At 33.5% G+C, this 20,880-nt stretch overlaps 1 pseudogene; it reads left to right on the top strand.

The window, feature by feature from the left end:
- The first annotated feature begins 3,301 nt into the window (after window positions 1–3,301).
- Window positions 3,302–3,401, top strand: LOC122108343 (annotated as a pseudogene).
- Window positions 3,402–20,880: the final 17,479 nt, after the last annotated feature.

Genomic DNA, 20,880 nt, shown 5'->3' with positions numbered 1-20,880 from the left:
GTAATTTCATATTTTATAGGGTACTACAAATTCTTTTTATGTAGAGGGTTTAATTGACAAATTCACAAATGATTCTGGCATTCTAATTGCCTATAATATACTTTCAAGAGAGTTATAATTAGATCTTAGTTAATAAATAATTGATAATAATAATGTAAATGTAAATGATAATGTAAATAATCTAGACAGAATTGCCAACAAATCAATATTTATGTATAAATATAGAAAAATTGCAATTTTCGAGGGTTTTGTATGACATTGTATGAAGAGAATAATTGTGTGACATCTTCTTTCTTCTACCTATATGTAACACAGGAAGCAATGTCCTTAATTACGTGCCTCTGTATACAGCGAGAAAAATGCTACATTTGGGGCTTGTTTTTGTTTTATTGGTTTGTCCTAGGGCTTGAAATCTGGGTCTGGAAACTGTCTCTGAGCCTGTTTATTTTCAAGGCTCATGCGCTACCACTTCAATCTCAGTGCCACTTGTGTCTGTCTTTTTCTGAGTTTATTGGAGATTTGAACCACAATCTTATGACCTTAGCATCCTGAATATCTGTGATAGTTTAAAAAAGTATAAATATAAATAACATTTGCAAGTGTTCTGATCTCAAGAATCTCACTGGGGGAAAAATGATGCAACCCAGTTTATTGTAGTATTCTTTCCAGAACAAGGAGAGCATCACATTATCAGAGGTGTAGTATTTTTTCACAATAGAGATAAGCTATTCATGATGTGAAGTAAGGGAATTTTAAAGTGGACTTTACAAGTTGGAAACTACTGGAATAGAATGACTTTATGACATAAATCTTGGGATTGATGATCATAGAAATAATAGCTTACTATGATAAAATTTGCTTACTCTTGAAGAATTAATTACAGATGCTTCATAATTTTATCATCTACCAGAATGTGCTATTTTTCTGTTGAATTCTCAATCTGTAACACTCCATTGGAAACTGCATGTATTGCAAAATTAGATAACATGCAAACAGGTACTGTTTTGAATCTCTCAGGTATGGAATGTTCAGAATTTGAAAATGAGTAGTTATTAGTCATAGGAATTTTGAGGAACACATATATTCTGTCCTCTTAACAACTCATTTACTTTTAAAAGTTATGGGTTTCCATAGAATTAAACTGTTTTCGGTTTTAGTATGAGAAAGTACTAAATTTATTCTTTTCTCAAAATATTGGCAAGTTTATTGTGAAAATATTGTCTAGTTGGATAACAGTCAAGTTGATGACTCTCTGTAAGTCAAGTTTACCTAGCCTTGGTAGACCTATTATGGATCTATCGTTCTAGGAACTGTTTTTTTGTACTACTTATTCTGGACTGAAATCTTTCAGTAATCATTATAAGAGGGGTATTAAAAATAATTTTGTGACATTTGTGATCCTGGTCACTCATATGGGCTGGTCATTTGTAAACTGAAAGTTTGAATTACTGTACTTTCTCTCAGATTTTGTGATTTCATCTTTCATTTTAAGTTGCATTGCATTTCACAATTGCTTACTGCTAATTCCAGTGTCATAAGGAATTGAGATGGATTTTCAATTACTTTCTTTTGGCATGTTTCATGAGCCTAGGTGAGAAATCTTGCTCTTGTTATCTGATGAAGCGGATAACTGGGACCTGGAATCCTAGGACCCGTGGGTCCTGCGGAAGAATCATACCTTTTAGATATCATATCAGCAAAATTTGGGTATAATCAGTAGGAATGCTTCAGAAATATGGAGAAAACATTTTTTTTTTCATTTTTTTAGTTTTATTTTTCAAAATTTACTATGTTTTAAACTTTTGTATGCTACAGGTTTATGTCATTGGTCCTGAATAGTATTTTTTTATTTTATTTTATTTTATTTTTTTTTAATTTAATTTTATTTTATTTGTGAACATACTGTACAGAGGAGTTACAGTTACATGGGCAGGATAATGTGTACATTTCTTACCAAGCATTGCAGCCTCCTCCTTTGTTTATCCTTCACATCCCTTCCCAGCCTCCCCCCTCCCCCCGGAGAAAACATTTTTGAACTAGTGAGTTAAAACATTAAACAGAGCACCAGAGTAAAATCCTTTATAGATTAGAGGAAAACAACAATTTTTTTTTTACAGTGTGAATTCAGAAGATCAAGAACACTTAGAACATATCACAAGTTTATACCGAAGACATTGCTTTGATACTTTTTATATTCTAATGTACATTCTAAACCTTATTATTTATATTCCAATCTATTTATTGTAATAAATATCTATTTATTTGTCAAATTATCAATTAATTCTAGTACGCTTCACTGTGTGAAATAAAATATCAGCACGTATAAATATAAAATATATAACTATATATAATATAAGAAAAAGTCACATGTTTTGCAATGTTCTGCTGTGGTTAGGGTATCAAAGGCAACTGTGTTTTAAAGTATTATTCCATTATTTCTACCTCAGTGTTTGGTAGAATTGGACCTAAAGCTTTACCATTTGTAGATTTACAGCCTAGAGACAAGAGGAAACACTGTGATTAAAACATTACTAATTTAAGGCCTATTATCGGGGAGAAAGATATAGACTTCTCTTGTAACTATAAAAATATTTGGTGAAAGAAAGGCAGTAGTGTAAATTCCTGCCTAGTTAGATGGTAGACTGGCCAGGACATTAGGTAATCATGCATGTGAAAATTTTTTTCACCTTCTTGGCTTTAGCTACTTTTGAAATGTTAGGTATAAAAAACAATTATATTTTGATAAAATACCTTCTAGTCTAAACGATTCTGTCTTAACTGTTTATCTCTCTATGATCCCTTTTATCTAAGATTAGTTTTGTTCCAATAAGAAAATCTATGCTGTCAGGGTAAGATATTCTGGTTGGTCTGTTGCTACATGGAAGAAGAGTAAAGGGTCAGGTAGACATTTGTGCCAGTAAGATATCATTTATGAATTTTTAAGCTGCAGAAATTTAGAAGTAGCTCTAAGGCTTACATTGAATCCATTAGCTGCACAAAGCTAACTGAGTTTATAAATAAGTACTTGAAAAGCCATCACCTTTGGACCTATCTATAAAGCCTTCAAAGTATGATCAAATTTAAGATGAAAAAGACTTAAAATAGTCATTGACAAAAAAATTGCAAATGTGAGCAATCCACCAAACAATATAAGGTTTTTCCAATATACACAGAATTTTAGAGAAGTAAGATCAATAGCATTTTTAGGAACAATTAGGTTTCCTAGTTACAAACAGTCAACCAAGGATATATGCCTGTATAAAGATTACATCATTAACTACTTAAATTTACAGGATACTACATGCTTCAGCAGCACGTTTACCCAAATTACAACATTATAGAAATTATCATGGCACTTGCACAAGGATGATATGAAAATTTGTGAAGTATTCCATATTTTTCATTCTTCAGATGCAAGAAATGAAAAACAGTTATTAAAAATTGATTACAAAAATACAAGTCGTTATGTCGAAAAATGAACTTGGCAACTTTGGTGTGGGGCGGAGGAGCAGCAAGGATTGAGTGGGGGGCGGGGGAAGGATGGAAATGGATGGGAAGGGTAAACAAAGGAGGAGGCTGCAGTGCTTGATAAGAAATGTACTTATTATCTTGTCCATGGAATTGTAACCCCTCTGTACAGTTTTTTCACAATAAAAAAGATTAAAAAATACAAATGTAACAATACATGTAATTCATTGAACTGAAAATTAGTTTGACATCATTGCATTAAATCCTGACCTTAGAAAGGCCTTTACATAGCATAATCTTTACAAAACTTCTGAAATTAGATAACATTGTCATTTTATCCCAAAGAAATAAAATACTATAAGGACCTAGGGAAAAAAGGAATCTTAAACTGTTTCTATATGGAATGCTATCTGAAATAACACATTTATTAATGAACCTATATATATAATAAACAATGTAGAATTCAAAGTATTACATCTAGGGGAGAATTAAATAGATTATGGACATTATACAAACAAAATACAGATTATTTTAAAAAATAATTTTTTCATACAAGCACCAGAAATATTTTTAGTTTCTGTACTACTCTTTTCAACAGATAATTTAAAATGATTTCTGATTTAAAAAATCACAAAACCTGCAGAAATCATTATAGATGTATACAAACAACTCTTGAATGCATTTTGACATCAAAGTCAGGCAATTGAAGGATACCATGGAATCCATGAATTTTTAAAGTAAGATATTGCCGTTGCTCTGTATTGTGAAAATATTTTGTACAAACACAAAGATGGATTGGCATTTTTGAAATTTAAGAAACTTAACCAAACCATTATGACTTTGGAGAACTATTTTTACAGCCTTCCACAACTTCAAAGAGGTAGTTATACATATTAACCTTTTTGGCAATATTAAATGCAGTTTCTTCCAAGTGGTTCTTTAGACCGGCTTTGATATAATGCTTCAATAGAAGGAGATCCAGCACATCTGCTATTTCTATTCCAAGCAGCAAGATGCAAGAGGGTCAAAAGGACTTTAGTTTGGGCATTGGTAGCTGCATCATGATGAACTAAGAAAGAAGCCACTCTGGTATTATTCCACATATAAGCATTGTGCAGGGGTGTCCAGCCATTCACAGTAATTGCATGAATATCTGCCTTGAGCCACCAACTCATGGACGATGTCTAAGTGTCCATTGTAGGCTTCCCGATGAAGAGAGGTATACTCATCTTCATCCCTAGTATTCACATGAGTGGCCTTTTTGGAAAGTAGTCTCTGCGCTGTAGTAAGCTGATTATTTTCAACAGCCCAAACAAATATTTGCTTGAATACTTCTCCATTTTTTTTCAAATGATACCATTCCTCACTTTTTCATTGTCTTCATCAGAATTGCCTAACCAGAGACATTGAGTACCATTTTGAATGAAGTGCACATGTATTCCCCAATAGTTCACATTGTTTGAACTGGTCAGAAAAATCCAGTGAATTTTCTACATCTTTTATTTCACCATGATTTTTTTTCTCTTTTTCCAATTTTACTATTCGAAATTATTCTAACTGGAGAGTAGGGAATTGATAGAGAGCAGAGGAAATGTTTTCCTCCATATTCAAAGGTAAAGACTAAAAATGAGAACCAGTGGTGTCTTCATGTGCAGCTTATTCTAGGAATGAGAAAATATGAAATAGTGCCTTCTATGTAAATGATTTGGGAAATGGCAGAACAGAAAGTGAAATGATGCAACCAAAAATATAAAAGCAAAATAAATTAGGATAATTATGGAGCAGTCATATTATTTATGAGAACCATGAAAGGGAGAGAGGAAGAGAGAGACAGATGTGCGATGACCTAGCTAGCCACAAAATCCATGCCTCTGATCAATTTATAGAGCAAGCAATTTTATTTTTTAAAAGAGATGGAAATAGAATTTATGTATTTATTGAAATTAGTACATACATTTTAATAGCCTTCATAAAGAGACATAGCTTTGACCAAATTACAGAGAAGAATCTAAATCCCTGATAATTCTAGTAAAAGATCGGCCTGAAATCAGTTGAATCACACTTTTCCTGTAGAGTGAAGGAATAGGTCCAGGCTAGGAAAGCAGCTAGAGAAGGCAGGCCGATTGTATCTGGGACAAAACTTTGTGGAAAATGGTATCAAGGATTAATCCCTGAACTATTGCTTTAATCATTATATGTTCCAAGAAAAAAGATGAGATTTAATTGATAGCAAAGGATTAACAATACACTTTGACTTCTCATTAAGCACCTTCAATCATCAAAATCACATGAAGACAATAGACAGGCCTACCTTTTTAGATGAAAACAAGTGTCTTTAAAAACAAGGTAATTAAGTATTCCTACAAAAGACTTCTATTTTGCTACTGCATTATACAGTTTTTTTTCTAATATTGGGTAACAAACAATGGATCTACTAGAAAGCTCTTAAAAGTCATATGTTCAATTCTGAGTTCTCTTATATTATATCATGGTATTTTTGTTTATGGTTTTAAGAAGAAATTTACTAGCTAAAATTTCTGACAGGACAATATCATCACTGTACAACTTGCTTCAATACTCTAAGTTTTAAATTACTATCTAAGTATGTGCATTAGATAGCTATAGAGGAAAAACTAGAAGCCACACTGGTGGCTCATGTGTTTATCCTAGCTAATCAGAAAGATGAAATCTGAGGATTGTGGTTTGAAACCAGACCAAGCAAAAAAAAAGTCCATTAGATTCTGATTTGAAAGTAACCAGAAAAAGCTAGAAATGGAGCTGTGGGACAAGCAGTAAAATTCTAAGCTTGAGAAAACTAAAACAAAAAAACAACAAATTCTGAGACAGAGCCAGGCCCTGAGTTCAAGCCTAGTATTAGCACCAAACAAATGAATGAATTAATTAAAATAAATTAAGTAGTCACATGTGGTGAGGCAAGTAAAATGTAACAACCATGGTGACTGGATTGTGTATTATTTTGTAATAAGGCAAATTAACGTTTGTTCTAATCACTAATATTTTATTTGTTCTTTTTTGTACTAAACCCTGAATTTAGCATGCAAGTATATGTGTGTACCTGTGCACACATGTGTGTACGTGTATATGTGTGCGTGTGCTTTTGCAATGCTGCTTGCCAATGTGGACAAGGTGAGGCTGCAAAGAGCTAACTGTGCTGCAATGTTTTTATTCATCAGTGTTCTTTCATGTCATTTCTGTGGATACACCCTTCTGTACATTTTATTTGTAAAATAATAACATCATCATAATCAAAGCATATACAATATTAAGTTAGATACAAGAGACCACTTTCAGCTCTTATTATGTGTTAGGTAAGAACATACAGCTATGATTAGGTAGTAAGTTATTGCTGTAAGATGACTGTCAGTACAAAATATGAATTTGACCTCTTAAATTGGTTATACTTTTAAGATATACTCATGGAGTGAGTTTGACTCACTTGACCAAACAGGTATTACTCTCTGGTTATTCCTGTGAAACACAAGGTGGATAAACTCTGGATTTCTGTTGAAAATAACTTTCTTTGTAATATCATAGCTATTCTCACTCAGATAATCAACCATGTATTTATTAGGTTTGAATATCCCATCATATTCACTGAAAATCAGTATTGTGGATATGCTTGTTAGATATACCTTTCAAAAACAAATAAACAAAAAGCGTGTGTCACCTTCAGATTGTGGATGCATTTGAACTTGTTTTGTACATGCAATGGGATCTTCACTAATGGCTCTTTTGTGGGAGTAACTATCACAACTTTAACAAATAAGGCTTTTTGAATATCTTTTCCAATATAAATAACAACCCAAAGCGAGTCTTGCAATTTCTGAAAAGCCTTTGAATATTTTAGTATTATTTCAGTTCATTGACTATAGAGCTATAGACATTTCTGAAATAAATATTGTTAAGATCTGAAGATGTAAGTGGGTATATCGGCTTTTTATGCATCATTTCATGAAAACCAAGTTTTTATGAAAGTAGATGAAATAGAATAAAAGGATATAAGTGAATTTGGTAAGCTAATTATTAGTATAACTTTGCTTTGTAGTAAGAGTTTTTTGAATGTAGGTGATGCAGTTAAATTATTTCCTTTGTGGCTCTGTACTTCAGTTAGTTTTATAATCTTGATAATTATAAGAGTGAATTTGTAGAAAAATAAAGGTATTTGAAAATGATTAGGATTAATCTTGTGTTGTGTGTCCTACTCCCAAGTAAATGAGTTATTTTCAAGTGTTAATATTTTATGATTGAATCTTCAGTATCACAAGAAATTTTGACAAAACATATGCAGTAGTTTTGATGTCTTTTTAAACCAATTGTATTCACAAGTCAGAGAGTCTTTATTTCATGCTTAGGTCTTGGTATCTATGATTTTTAACCTCTCGTTCCTAACATTAATGATAGGTAAGACTGCATTTTAGGGTATATGAAAGGTAAAATGTTTATCTGGGGTCAAAGGTGATTTTTATATCAGTCTTGCTTTAATAGCATTTTAAAGTAATACGTTTCTCTCAAAATGTTTGGTACAAAAAACAATCAAAATACCTCTAATAGTAAACAACTTAGGTGAGCTACAATGTGGAAATGATTGGTCTATAAGACCTGAAGTCTGTTTCCAGCAGGAATTGGGGAGGTTATTCTTTCAGTATGACTGTGTTAAACAGAGATGAGGATCCCCAGGCAATGCAGTGTTGTCATGGGATAGAATATGATTTCTAGAATCAAGAATGTTATAGTTTAGCAGTTCCTTTCACCAGGGAGGTATAAATTGATTATGAACTTGGAGTTTTCATATTACAGTTACCTATTTCCTTTTTTTTTTTTTGGTTGGTCGTGGCGCTTGGGTACTGTCCCTGCACTTTTCCACTCAAGTGGAGCACTGTACCACTTGAGCTACAGTGCCACTTCTGGTTTACTAGAGGTTTATTATAGATAAGAATCTCTCGGACTTTCCTGCCTGGACTGGCTTTGAATGGCATTCCTCAGATCTCAGCCTCCTGAGTAGCTAGGGATACAGGTGGAGCCACCAGCATCCTGCTTAGTTTCGTATTTTCTAACAAAGATAAAGTGAAATATTATTAGAGTGTGAACAATAATTCTGGGAAATTTTCCTAGAAATAGTGGACTAAGTTCTGGTATTTTAGTCATAAATTAGAATGAAGGTGGGAATGGGCTGCAGGCTAAGATTTAACATTTGTGCAATGTTGTATTAGTAATTCCAACTCTGAAGACTTCAATATCATCATCTGAGAATTAGAAATGGAAGTAGTTCTACTTTATGGGATTATTGTGAGGATTAAATTAGATAACATAGGTAACTTACTTGGAAAAACAATCAGCATTTGATCCTTTCTACCTGTTATTTTGTCATGTGATGAATTCTAACATTTTTACCGTGATTTTTATATTGTGTCTCTTTAGGATATGCAATGTGATGTATTAACATTCATTTCGATGGTCACTTTTCTGTCATTTTGAGGGAAAAAACTGCAAAGAAAATTTCTGAGAAGGAAACTATTATTTTGACTCATGGTTTAAGAGAACACAGTTTAAGATTCAGATGTCTCCATTGGTTTTTTTGTTTTTTTTTTTTGAGGGGGGGAGGTCCGGTCGCGGGGCCTGAACATTGGGCCTGGGCGCTGTACCTCAGCTCTTCAGCTCAAGCTAGATCTCTACCAGTTGAACCACAGCGCCACTTCCGGCTTTTTACTTTTTGTTTATGTGGTGCTGAGAAATCGAACCCAGGGCCTCAGACATGCAAGACAAGCTCTCTTCCACTGAGCCACCTTCCCAGCCCCATCTCCATTGTTTTTAATTATATTTTTATTAAATAGTTGTAAGAAGGAATTTCCATTCAACAAATCAGTTTATAAGTACAATGGATCTTTACATAACTTTCCCACACCCTTCTAAACCTCACCCCACTTTCATTTCTTCTAGTTTCTGCATTGAATATTATACCTTCCCTCTCTTCATCCATAACTCTGTTTATTCCTTCCCTTTGACTTCCGCTCATATCTTCCAAATGATAGTTTCTTGGTATTCATTTTTTTGGAATAAAAGTTCAATTTTATAAGAAATTACACCTTTTAAATACTCTTCTGCAAACAGCATGCTTTGGTAAATACTGTTGTGTAAACTTGCATAAAGTCCTATGTTCCAAATATGAGACAGAACATGTGTCCTTTGTGTGTCTGGCTCTGACTTAGTTTACTTAGCATATTTTAGATCTATCTATTTCTTTGCAAATTATATAACAGTCTTCATAATGGATGGGTGCAATCCAATTGTGTATATGTGCCCCCACTTTCTCCAACCATCACTCCAACATAAGGCATCTGGGCTGTTTTCATAGTTTGGCTACTGTAAGTAGTGCAGCAGTGAATATGGTCGTGAAAGTGGTTTTACTGTATATTTTGGAAGAATTCGTCACTATTTTTCTGGGAGCAATCCTCTAGCCAATTTTCCAGAATAAGCACATCCCTCCTTTCATCTCCATCACAACATTTTGCAAGTCCTCAATAACACACTACCCCCTACATGTCTCAATAAGCTAAAACCACACTGTGCCCATAGCCTTTCAATACATTTTTTTATGATTGTACACATAATTTAGTGAGAACCTTCTATGTACTTTTCTAATGTGGGAATGAGGGACATGACAATAGAGTAAAAGTAAAAAAAATTCAATTTAATTAGCTATTATAATATTTAAAAACATTTTCAGCTCTAACTTATAGCCTCATTTACTATTATTTTAATCTTTATTTGATTACTTCATCAATCCCCTAAATTATAACAGATGCATTAAATACAAAAGCAAAAATTGTGGTTTGATTTTGACACTCATGTGTGAGGGTGCACAACATGGGCAAATAGATAGATTGCAATCAATACCCATTATCCATTTTGTTAAATTAAGATGGTTTTTCCACACTGATTCTCGCAATTCATACTCCATTCAACAACAAGAAACGTGACAATTCCTTTTGTTTTCCTCCTTAATAACTTTTGTTTTCATTTTATTTTACAACAAAGGTTGATTTTTCATAAATCTACTGTAGATACAAAGATATGATAAAATACTTCTAATTGTATGCATTGATATATACATACACACATCTATTGCACCGGTTGTAATGATAATTTATAATTTCTGTAACTGTATGATTTACTAAATTATTTAAAAAATAGACAGCTTATGCCTGGAATTCTGGTTCCTCAGGAGGATGAGATCTGACGATCATGGTTTGAAGCCATCTTGGGCAAGAAAGTCCATGAGCCTCCTATCTCCAAACAACGAACAGAATATCAAATTGGAACTGTGGCTCAAAGTAGTAGAGTGGTAGCCTTGAGAGAAAAAGCTCAGGGACATCACACAGGCTCTTAGTTCAAGAACTACAATCTAGCCAAAAAATCTAATTTATACCTGTGTAAGTAGAATATTTCCATCACCCAAATGCACATCCATGCTCATTTGCAAGATAACTCTGTTATGTCTGGAGTACCACACAACATTATAGCTTAAGTAGAAAAGATCACAACATGGGTTCACTCTATCTCTCTCATGGTTTTTTTCTCCACTGAAATACTCAAATCTTACAATCATTCCAATTATTTAAAGTCATAGCTTTTTTCTTCAATACCCATAATAGAGTTTGCATTGAGTGTCTTGTGTCTCCTAAATGGGTGTTCTTACCACTTTGTCATGCCCCCAGCCCTAAATTACCCTGATTATTTTTCAGATAGAATCTGGCTTCCTCCTTGTGTATGATCTTAGGCTCAGTCCACTTTATGTTATTCTTCCTGGAATTTGGAATAACTTGGAATAACAGGTGCATGGCATTATGTACAGATTTTTCTGTCGATTCTGGGCTTTAACCACTGTCCTCACAACAGTAGGCAACCATGTAGTCAGGATTCTCAAAAGCTTATCATAGCTGATTTTTTAAAAAATCTTTGCATTTCCTGCAGGTTTTTAAGTACTGAATTAATTTTTGAATGTATGTTTTTAGTTATTCCAAACTTTCCTTTTGTTTCTTTCACTCACGTTCTTACCTAAGTGCTGAGAAACCAATTCTTCTTTCTCAAGATAATCAAGGTGAACATTATTTATTCCAAAACAATTTCAGTAATATTTAAACACCTTCATACCTATGAATGTTATACTAATGCTAAGTGCTGAGAAGGGTCTTTTTATTTTCACAGCAGTCTTTGGAATACACAGACAGATCATGAAATATATGATGATAATAAAACTACAGATGCTTGCCAGGAGGACAAAAACTTATTATTAATTGTTTGACAGAGACTTCCTTTCTCGTGAAAGAAATACGTTGTTTGATGCAGGATTTCACAAAATCATATAGCTAGGAAGAACCTAAACAATTATATAATACTACAGAGTTGAGGGAGATGAATTGCCCTCCTGAATAATTTACTTTTGTGTCAAATAAAATCAGGCTTACAAAAAGAGAATGGACTTTAGAGAAACATGATCAGTTACATGTAAATAGCTGCTTAGCTGATTTTGTTAATTTGTGAGCTAATACATGGCAATAGGGTACAACATGGTAAAAAAAAAAATAAAGAAGGTCGCATTGGTGTGTTTGTGTGTTCACGCGCACGTGTGCAGGTGCTCATGAATGTATTCATCATTCCTGAAGCTTGATAGTGCCTGGGCACCATCCCTAAGCTTCTGTGCCCAAGGATAGTGGTCTACCAACCGAGCCACTGCTCCACTTCTGATTTTTTGGAGATAATCACATGTATTTTCACAATTGGGCTGCCTTTGAACAGTGGTCTTCAGATCTCAGCCTCTTGAGTACCTAGCTAAGCTGATTCAGCCTCTGAGTAGCTAGTTAAAATTCTGACTGTCCTTTGTGCTTCACTGCTCTTTTATTCTTTTCCTGAGATAATCACAAGCCTAACTCATATATATGTTTAGTTGCTTTAAAAATACTGTTACTGCTGGGCACCAGGGGCTCCCATCTCTACTCTTAACTACTTAGGAGGCTTGAGAACAGAACCCAAGCCAAAAGTTTAGTGGACTTCCTTCTCAACCTATAACTGGGTGCACTGGATCATATCCACCATCCTGCACTATCTAGAGGCTAAGATTGGAAGGACTGCAAAATCCAGGCCAGCCAAGGTAGGCAGCTAGACAAATTGGTGTGCAACTTAGGTGCATGTTCTTATGGAAAGGGAACCGCTATTCTAAAATTAACCACTGATATGATGCCAGCCTAGCAAGAGCAATACTCCAAGTTGAAATCCCCACAATTACCAACAACCAAAATATGTAAATACATTAAGATCCCAAAACTTAGTACAATCTGTTCTTTGGTTTAATATCATCTTTATTTGTGTTTGTTATTGATAAAGGTTTTATTTTGCTTCTTTTCTCTCTTCATTCTTTTTCCCTTTAGAGTTTACCTATTCTTTCTTTTAATTCTTTGGAAATTAATTATCATATTCCTATTACAATTTCTTTACACTGTAACAGGTTTACACAATGCTTTATTTTCTACTTTATTTTCTATTTTTTCGATGTTCTCTGACTCTCAGTCAAAACTATTAGGTGGATTAAAATGAAACTTGGTTCGGGACACCTTATATTCATCTTTCTCTTCTCTGAAGTGTTTCTGTTTTTTGAAACACAGAACCAATGACATACATCTCCTATGTGGGTCATCATTCTATCCCCTCTCACTCTCCTCTGCTGTGCAGTGTTATCTAAATCTTAACTCATTCCTAAATTAATTTTAGAAAACAAATATAGTCTTAGAGCAAACTAGCCTTTGAATAGATTTCTTGTTTTGAAATTACAAAAGAATTGATAATCCTTTGCATTGGAACTCATTTAAATTGTTTATCACTTATTATAATTCATATACCAAGCAAGAATAATTTTATATAATCATTAGAATAAAAGTCCAGTCCCAATATATTACCTATCATTATTCTTAATTCCTAATCATCACCTAAATATCTCTTTTTTTAAATTTAATTTAATTTTATTTGAGAACATACTGTACAGAGGGGTTACAATTACATGGGCAGGATAATGCGTACATTTCTTACCAAGCATTGCAGCCTCCTCCTTTGTTTACCCTTCACCTCCCTTCCCAGCCTCCCCCCTCCCCCCCACCCAATCATTCCCCCCTTCCTCCCCCACACCGACATTGTAAAGCTCGTTTTTGACATGACATTTTGTACTTCTCATTGTTGCAACAGGTCCACCTGAATCCTTAAACGACTTGTTTATCCCCATCTCCTCCACAAGTTATACTGACATCAAATATAGTGAAAGCGGGGGTTTCACTGTGGGGGAGGGACATACAAAGCAACAAAGAAATAATCTTATAAATGCGTTAGAAACACATGCATGAAAAAAACATTAAAATACATATTTAAGGGTTCGTTTTCCTAACATCACATTATCTGACCTTTTCCGCTTGACTCATACATATGCTAGATATTGCAAATAAGGGAAACCATGGGACCTATGTTTCTTTGGGCCTGGCTTACTTCACTTAATATAATTTTTTCCAAGTTTTTCCATTTCCTAACAAATGGGGAAATGTCATTCTTTCTGATGGAGGCATAGAATTCCATTGTGTATATATACCACATTTTCTTGATCCATTCATCTACTGAGGGGCATCTGGGTTGGTTCCATATCTTAGCTATGGTAAATGCTGCTGCAATAAACATAGTTGTGCTGGTAGCTTTAGTGTGGTCTTGTTTGTAAACATTTGGGTAAATGCCCAAAAGTGGGATTGCTGGGTCATAGGGGAGTTCTATGTGAAGTCTTTTGAGGAACCTCCATACTGCTTTCCAAAGTGGTTGAACAAGTTTACATTCCCACCAACAATGAAGTAAAGTTCCTTTCTGTCCACATCCCCTCCAGCATCTGTTGTTGTCACCTAAATATCTTAAACAATCTAAATAGTCATGTCTTTAACATAGATGTAAATATTCTATACTTTTACTTAACATTTTCCAGGGGCATGTATTCATGTTTCTAAGAAATGTTCACAGCAGTTAAAATTTGCTTTTGTGAAATTAATGTGATACATTTTGTTGTTGTTGTTGTTGTTGTTTGCAAGACTTTGGCATTGTTCCCAAGGCTTTTTATGCTCAAGGCCAGTACTCCACAACTTGAAGCACAGAGCTAATTCCTGTTGTTAGTGATTAATTGGAGATAAGACTCTAACAAGTACTTTTCTGTCTGGGCTAGTTTCGAACACAATTCTACGATCTCAGCACCGAGAATAGCTCAAATTATAAGAGTGAGTCACTGGCACTTGGTTTGATGTATTTTTTTAAATTTTAATTATGTTTTAAGATGTATTTTTCACTATAATGTACATCGTTCTACACAGAAATTTAGATATATGTACATATTTCTGATGACAAATAACCTCTAAACTGTATATCTTTCTGCACATAACATATATATATATACATATATATATATATATGTATATATATTTCTGAAGACAGATTCCCTCTTAAATTTTTATACTACTATTTTGACCTTTTTTCATTGCAAAGATATACAGTCTTTATCTAAAAGTTTCCGAGAATAAAATAACTAATACTTGATTTTAAAGTAGAGTTTATTACTTTAAAGGAAATTTTAGATATACACACGATATTGTAGTAACATTTACAGTATATCACTTGAAAAAAGTTCTATTCAACCTCTTAAATATTTGTTTGTAGTGGCAGAAAGAGAGGAAGTTAATTCATACTTGTTAGTAATTTGAAATGCTTCAAAAATCTCTTCCATAATTTGTTATAAGCACATAGTCAAGCTACCTGGTATGGTTTATTTTTTTTCTTTATTTGTTCAAAATTTTAATATGGATGCATGCACAGTGGTAACATTAAAATTATTAATCCAAAGACAAATAATAGCAAAGTCATAGACACATATCAGACTTTCAATAATTAGCACATATGATGCTAATAATAATTTTGATGAGGATGATGACCACAGTGTAGCCTGATGATGACTTATTTGTATTTCTGCATGAAAAAATTTGTGATTTCAAACCAACAAACTGAATTTGACTCTTTCCTTATTTGTAAGGTAAGGTGGAAAATGTAAGGACTCTTCACTTTTTTCTTGCTTTAGAAGTCAACAAATATATTCTCCAATATTTCTGGTAGATTATATCCATTTACAGATGAGAAATGTAATGCCAACAGTCAATGTAGTGAGTAAATAATGATACTAGAATTTGTGTCTGAGATCTTCACTCTGTGTGCCTACATGGAGAAGTAATTTGGTGATGGAGAGGAACAATATGAAGTCTATGGGGAAAAAGCATACTATGTAAGTGGTTGTTTTAGGACTAGGTGACCCATGATGAGTATTTGAAACAGGCTGGTTTCAGGGGCATAAAAAGGAGTACATGGAAATTATATTAGTGACAGAAACAGAAAATCTTCATCATTCATCTTATCTAATGGACGGAAGTAGGAGGGTAAGAAGAAATCTAAAGTGCTTCCATGTCTCTGGCTGGCAACCATGTTAGTAATATTCTTGGTAATAAAGAATACACATGGAAATGATGGATTTAGAGGGAAAAGTTCTCTGATAGTTCTAAAATTTATGTTAAACAGATGCATAGGTAAGACTTTTTAGACATCATTAAAATATCCACGACCATTAATATGAAAAAGAATAATAAAATCAGGGGTATTTTTAAACGGAAGAGTAAAAGGAAAGTTCTGACACGAATGTGAGCAATGTGAGCATCATAGTGGACAAGAATAGAAGAAAGAGATAAATAAGGAAACAAGAAAGTAATAAAATCAGATTTACAGAAGTAAAGAATGGAACGAATTGTCAGGAAGATATTGAAGGAAATACACTATTTGGATTTGAAAACTAAAAGGACATAGACAAGTTCAATAAGAACAGTGTTTTGGTGAAAGTCAGATTAATAAAATTTTGAGATATGAATGTGAAGCCATAAAATTCTGGATCCATGAATTCAACAGATCCTGTTGATTTTAAATGTTGGGACCAAATGCTTTTATCGTGTCCTTTGAAGAATTATACAGACATAACTGTCATGATCTTTACTTAGAGGAATTCTGTGAATATTTTTGAAGAGTTTGTTTAGCCATGTGATTATAGATTGAGCTGCAACACAGATAAGACTAATTTGTCTACAGATCCAATGAGTGACCCATGTATCCACATCAGTTTGGGATTTTATTGAAATATCTTTAGATATGTTTGGATATTTTATCAGCCTATTCATTATAAATGTAGGACAAGTAACACTGATGTTACTGATGTTACTGAACAGTCCTTGAATTGATTCTTCTTTAGAATAGAAAATGCCTATTGACACATCATAACTGTCATATACTCTATTTAAATCTAGTTCTTGTTAGGATATCTCAATGCTGAAATAACCCTGTCAATCAACATGCCACAAATTCTTATATGTAGGAAGTACTCTTATAAACTTCAAACGTTTATTCAATGGAAGAGTTCAGACATTACCCTCCCCACGAGGATTAAATGCCTAAAAATTTAAGACATTTTGCTTTAATGCCTTTCTTTCATTTTCTCATCCATAATTGCAAGTAGGGAAGTATTCTGATGTAACAATAATACAATGGTGACTTGTATTAACACAACATCTAGGATCTAGTGTTAATTCAGATACTTACTAATAAGCTCCAGGTTTTGTGGATATTTATATTTCTCCTGGGTAAACTAATGAGCTCCAAGAAAATGTCCCTAAGGAAACTTTCAATTCTAATATCACTGTTTGTCTCAAAATGCTTTAAATTCTACCCCCTCTAATGTGGGCATAGGGTTATAATGTGGAACTTTTCTCCTCAGAGAGTGAGTACTACTCTATTGCTTAACATGTACAAAGTAGCTTAATACATAGACTGGGCATGTGCAAACAAGAAGTGGTAGTTGAACAATGTTCTTAGCAGTTTTTACAGATGAAATGTAAATAGAGCAACTATGAACTCAAAAGGAATGTGCAAAAAAGACAAAGGCACAAAGTAGAATGTGCCAAGGAAATGCTGAAGTATAATTTCAAATTATCTGCTCAAGTGTGAGAGTGTGTGCAAAACACAACTTCAGAAAATTTAGTTGGATATCTTGGGAGAAAAACTGCTTTAAACTATTCTGGGATAATTGTACAAGTAGAAGCCCCTTAGTCTACTTCTAATCAGCCACAACATCATCAACTTAGCTACTATTTTCCAAGTGCAAAGTGAGAAAAAGAAGGCCCATCATAGTTAGTGTTCAGGTTGAAATAACGGCAATCACATAACTTTTTTTATGTATTCATTTATTTTGGAGCATTAAAGTAGGAAAAAGCCAAATAAACATTTTGCATGTACCTAAATTAAGTGCAACATATTATATTGGTCTCTTTTTAACATGGAAGTTATAGATTATGTCTTTTATACTCTAATTTGGGACAATGATCTGGTGTCAGTTATTTTCTTCTCTTCCCCTTCTTTTGCCCTTCCACTTACATAATTATTATTTAAAGAGACATACCTGAGCTTACATTTCTAAATTATTCAAAATTATCTCAACTACTTCAAACTTCTGGCAACCTCCTATATCTTTATCAAGGGAATATTTTGACACTACCATCTTTATCCTATATGATATTGGATATCTTCCTGCCTAATTCAATGCAAGATATACATAGACTCATCCAGATATCTCAACACTTGTGCCACCATAAAATCCTGCCTTACGTAGAAATCATGATTTTAGAATATCTGGGGAAGTGGAATCTCTCATTTTGAATGACCCTAACTGATACTTGCTGGAGCCTGCCAGCAACGAAAGGGAATCCTGAATTAGGGAGCGAGGACGGAAAAATAAAGACATAAGACAAAGGATGGGGTCGGGAGGTCTGCAGCTCAAGACTGCAGCCCCGTTTATTTTTAACTCTCCTAATTATATACTATTAGAAGTCAAGAGGTAACCTAAGGTCACCATAGTGCAGAAAAGCAAGGAAAATTTTAATAAAAACTAGGTGCAGATTGAAACAAGACAAGGTCAACTGATAGAAAGTAAAACAACTATACAGACATAGCAAAGCAAACCCGGGCACCTGGTGCTTTTCATGAAAGCCAGTTCCTTGTACGTGCCTTCAAGTGAGCACAAGGGTCAAGATGCCCTTGGAGCTTTACTGTCGGCTCCCAACAGATACTTACATGCAATCATGTTTTAAACCAAAATGCCACTCAGTTGATGAACGAATTGACAAAATGTGGTATACACACACACACACACACACACACACACACACACACACACACACACACACACACTCACGGTGGAATTCTATGCTTCTAATTCATAAGGAAATGGAAAGACTTGGAAATATCCTACTAAGTAAAATAAGCAAGACACAAAGAGATTCCATGGTTTCCCTCATTTGTAATAAGTAGGAAATGTCTAGAATAGTCCTAGCAAATGAGCCGAATGTCTCAATAGTTAAATATATATGACCATATAAGATAATGCCTAGCATAATAAACTCCTAGATATGGAAACAGAGGCTTTACTTTGTAGTTATTGTTTTTAATGTACAATGTGACTTCTTTTTTCTTTGTGTTTTCCCCTATGGTTTATCCTGTGCTGTATTTGATTTCGGGATCCTGTGTATTGTATATACATATATCTTAATTTGGCAAGGGAAGAGGAACAACACAATGCGAGACAAATGGCAAAAGACAAATCAGTGCAATAGCAATACTCACAAGACTTGATGGAAATTTACATTACAACTTGTAAGGAGTATTGGGGTGAAGGAAAAGTATGAGAAAAATGAGGGAGGAGTTAAAAAGTTCGACATGCTATGTATTTACTACCTTACAATTACTGCAACCCCTTCTATATATCACCTTGACAATGAAATTAAATTAAAAAATAAACTACATAAAATATAATTTCACTGTATTGGTATAGTAAATATTATTCTATATGTGTTACCTTTTTTAGAAAATGAACCTTATTTGTCTTCTAATTTGTATTAATTACCCCTTTCTTTATCAGAGGGTCATCAAATTGAATGTTATCAAAGTATACAAAATTTTCAGAATATACTTGCCATTATTTTGAAAAAAAACATTATTTTAGTATTTTCACAATAAAACAGAAAACATTTCAGTTTCAACATTCCTATTACTACTAACTACTCATTTTCAAATTCTGAACATGCTATCCCAGAGACATTCAAAACAGTACCTGTTTGTATTTTATTCTGCAATAGAAGAAGTTTCCAGTGGGGGGAATACATATTTAAAAGTCAACAGAAAAAATAGCCACATTCTGATAGAAGATCAAACTATGAAATATCTATAATAAATTCCTCAAGTGTAAACATATATTCATCAGAGTAAGCTATTATTTCTATGACCACCAATCCTAAATTTTTATGCTATAAAGTCATCATAGCCCAACAGTTTCCAACTTGTAAGGTGGACCTTAAAATTTCCTAAATTCACATCAGGACTAGCTTATCATTATTGTGAAAAAATACTACACTTCTGCTAATGTGATGCCCTTCCTATTGGGGAAAGAACACTGCACTAAACTTTGCTGCCTCACTTTCCCCCCCAGTGGTATTCCTGAGATCAAAACACTTGCAAATATTATTTATAGCTATATTTTTATCTATCACAGATATTCAGAATATCTGAATATGAAGATCTGAAGCTTATGGTTCAAAGCCCACCCAGGCAGGAAGGTTCATTAGATTCTTATCTCCAATAAACTGCTTACGAAAAGCCAGACACAAGTGGCACTGCTGTTCAAGTGGAAGAGCAGTAGCCTTGAGCTAAAACAGGCTCTGGGACAGTCCCCAAGCCCAGAATTTAAGCCCTAGGACAAAGCAAACAACAAAAACAAAATAAAAATAAACCCGAAACCTAGCATTTTTCTCATTGTATACAGAGGTATGTAATTAAGGAAATTTCTTCCTGTGTAATATATAGGTAGAAGAAAAGGATATCACACAATTACTCTATTCATACCACGGTGCACCAAAGTCTCAAAAAAGTCCTCTTTTTATAAATTTATAAGTTAATATCATAAATTTGTTGGCAACTTTTCCTAGATTATTCACATTCTCTTTTTACACGGGAACTGTTGCAATTATTAACTAAGTTCTAATTATACCTCACTTGAAAGAATATTTTAGGCAAATAGAATGCCAGAATCATTTGTGAATTTGTGAATTAAATCTTCTATCCTATAGAATATGAAATACAATATGAAATAGAATATTAAATTACAAAGAAAAATTACAAACAAAAATATTTATTTTAAATCTAAATTCTAATTTAGTCAGGTCTACAAAGTCCTACATTAAAGAA

The sequence above is a fragment of the Dipodomys spectabilis genome, unplaced genomic scaffold (assembly GCF_019054845.1).
Source record: "Dipodomys spectabilis isolate Male_0828 unplaced genomic scaffold, ASM1905484v1 ptg000057l, whole genome shotgun sequence".
Classification (NCBI taxonomy): Eukaryota; Metazoa; Chordata; class Mammalia; order Rodentia; family Heteromyidae; genus Dipodomys; species Dipodomys spectabilis.
The sequence above is the reverse complement of the archived record's forward strand: the minus strand, read 5'-3'. Positions and strand labels throughout refer to the sequence as shown.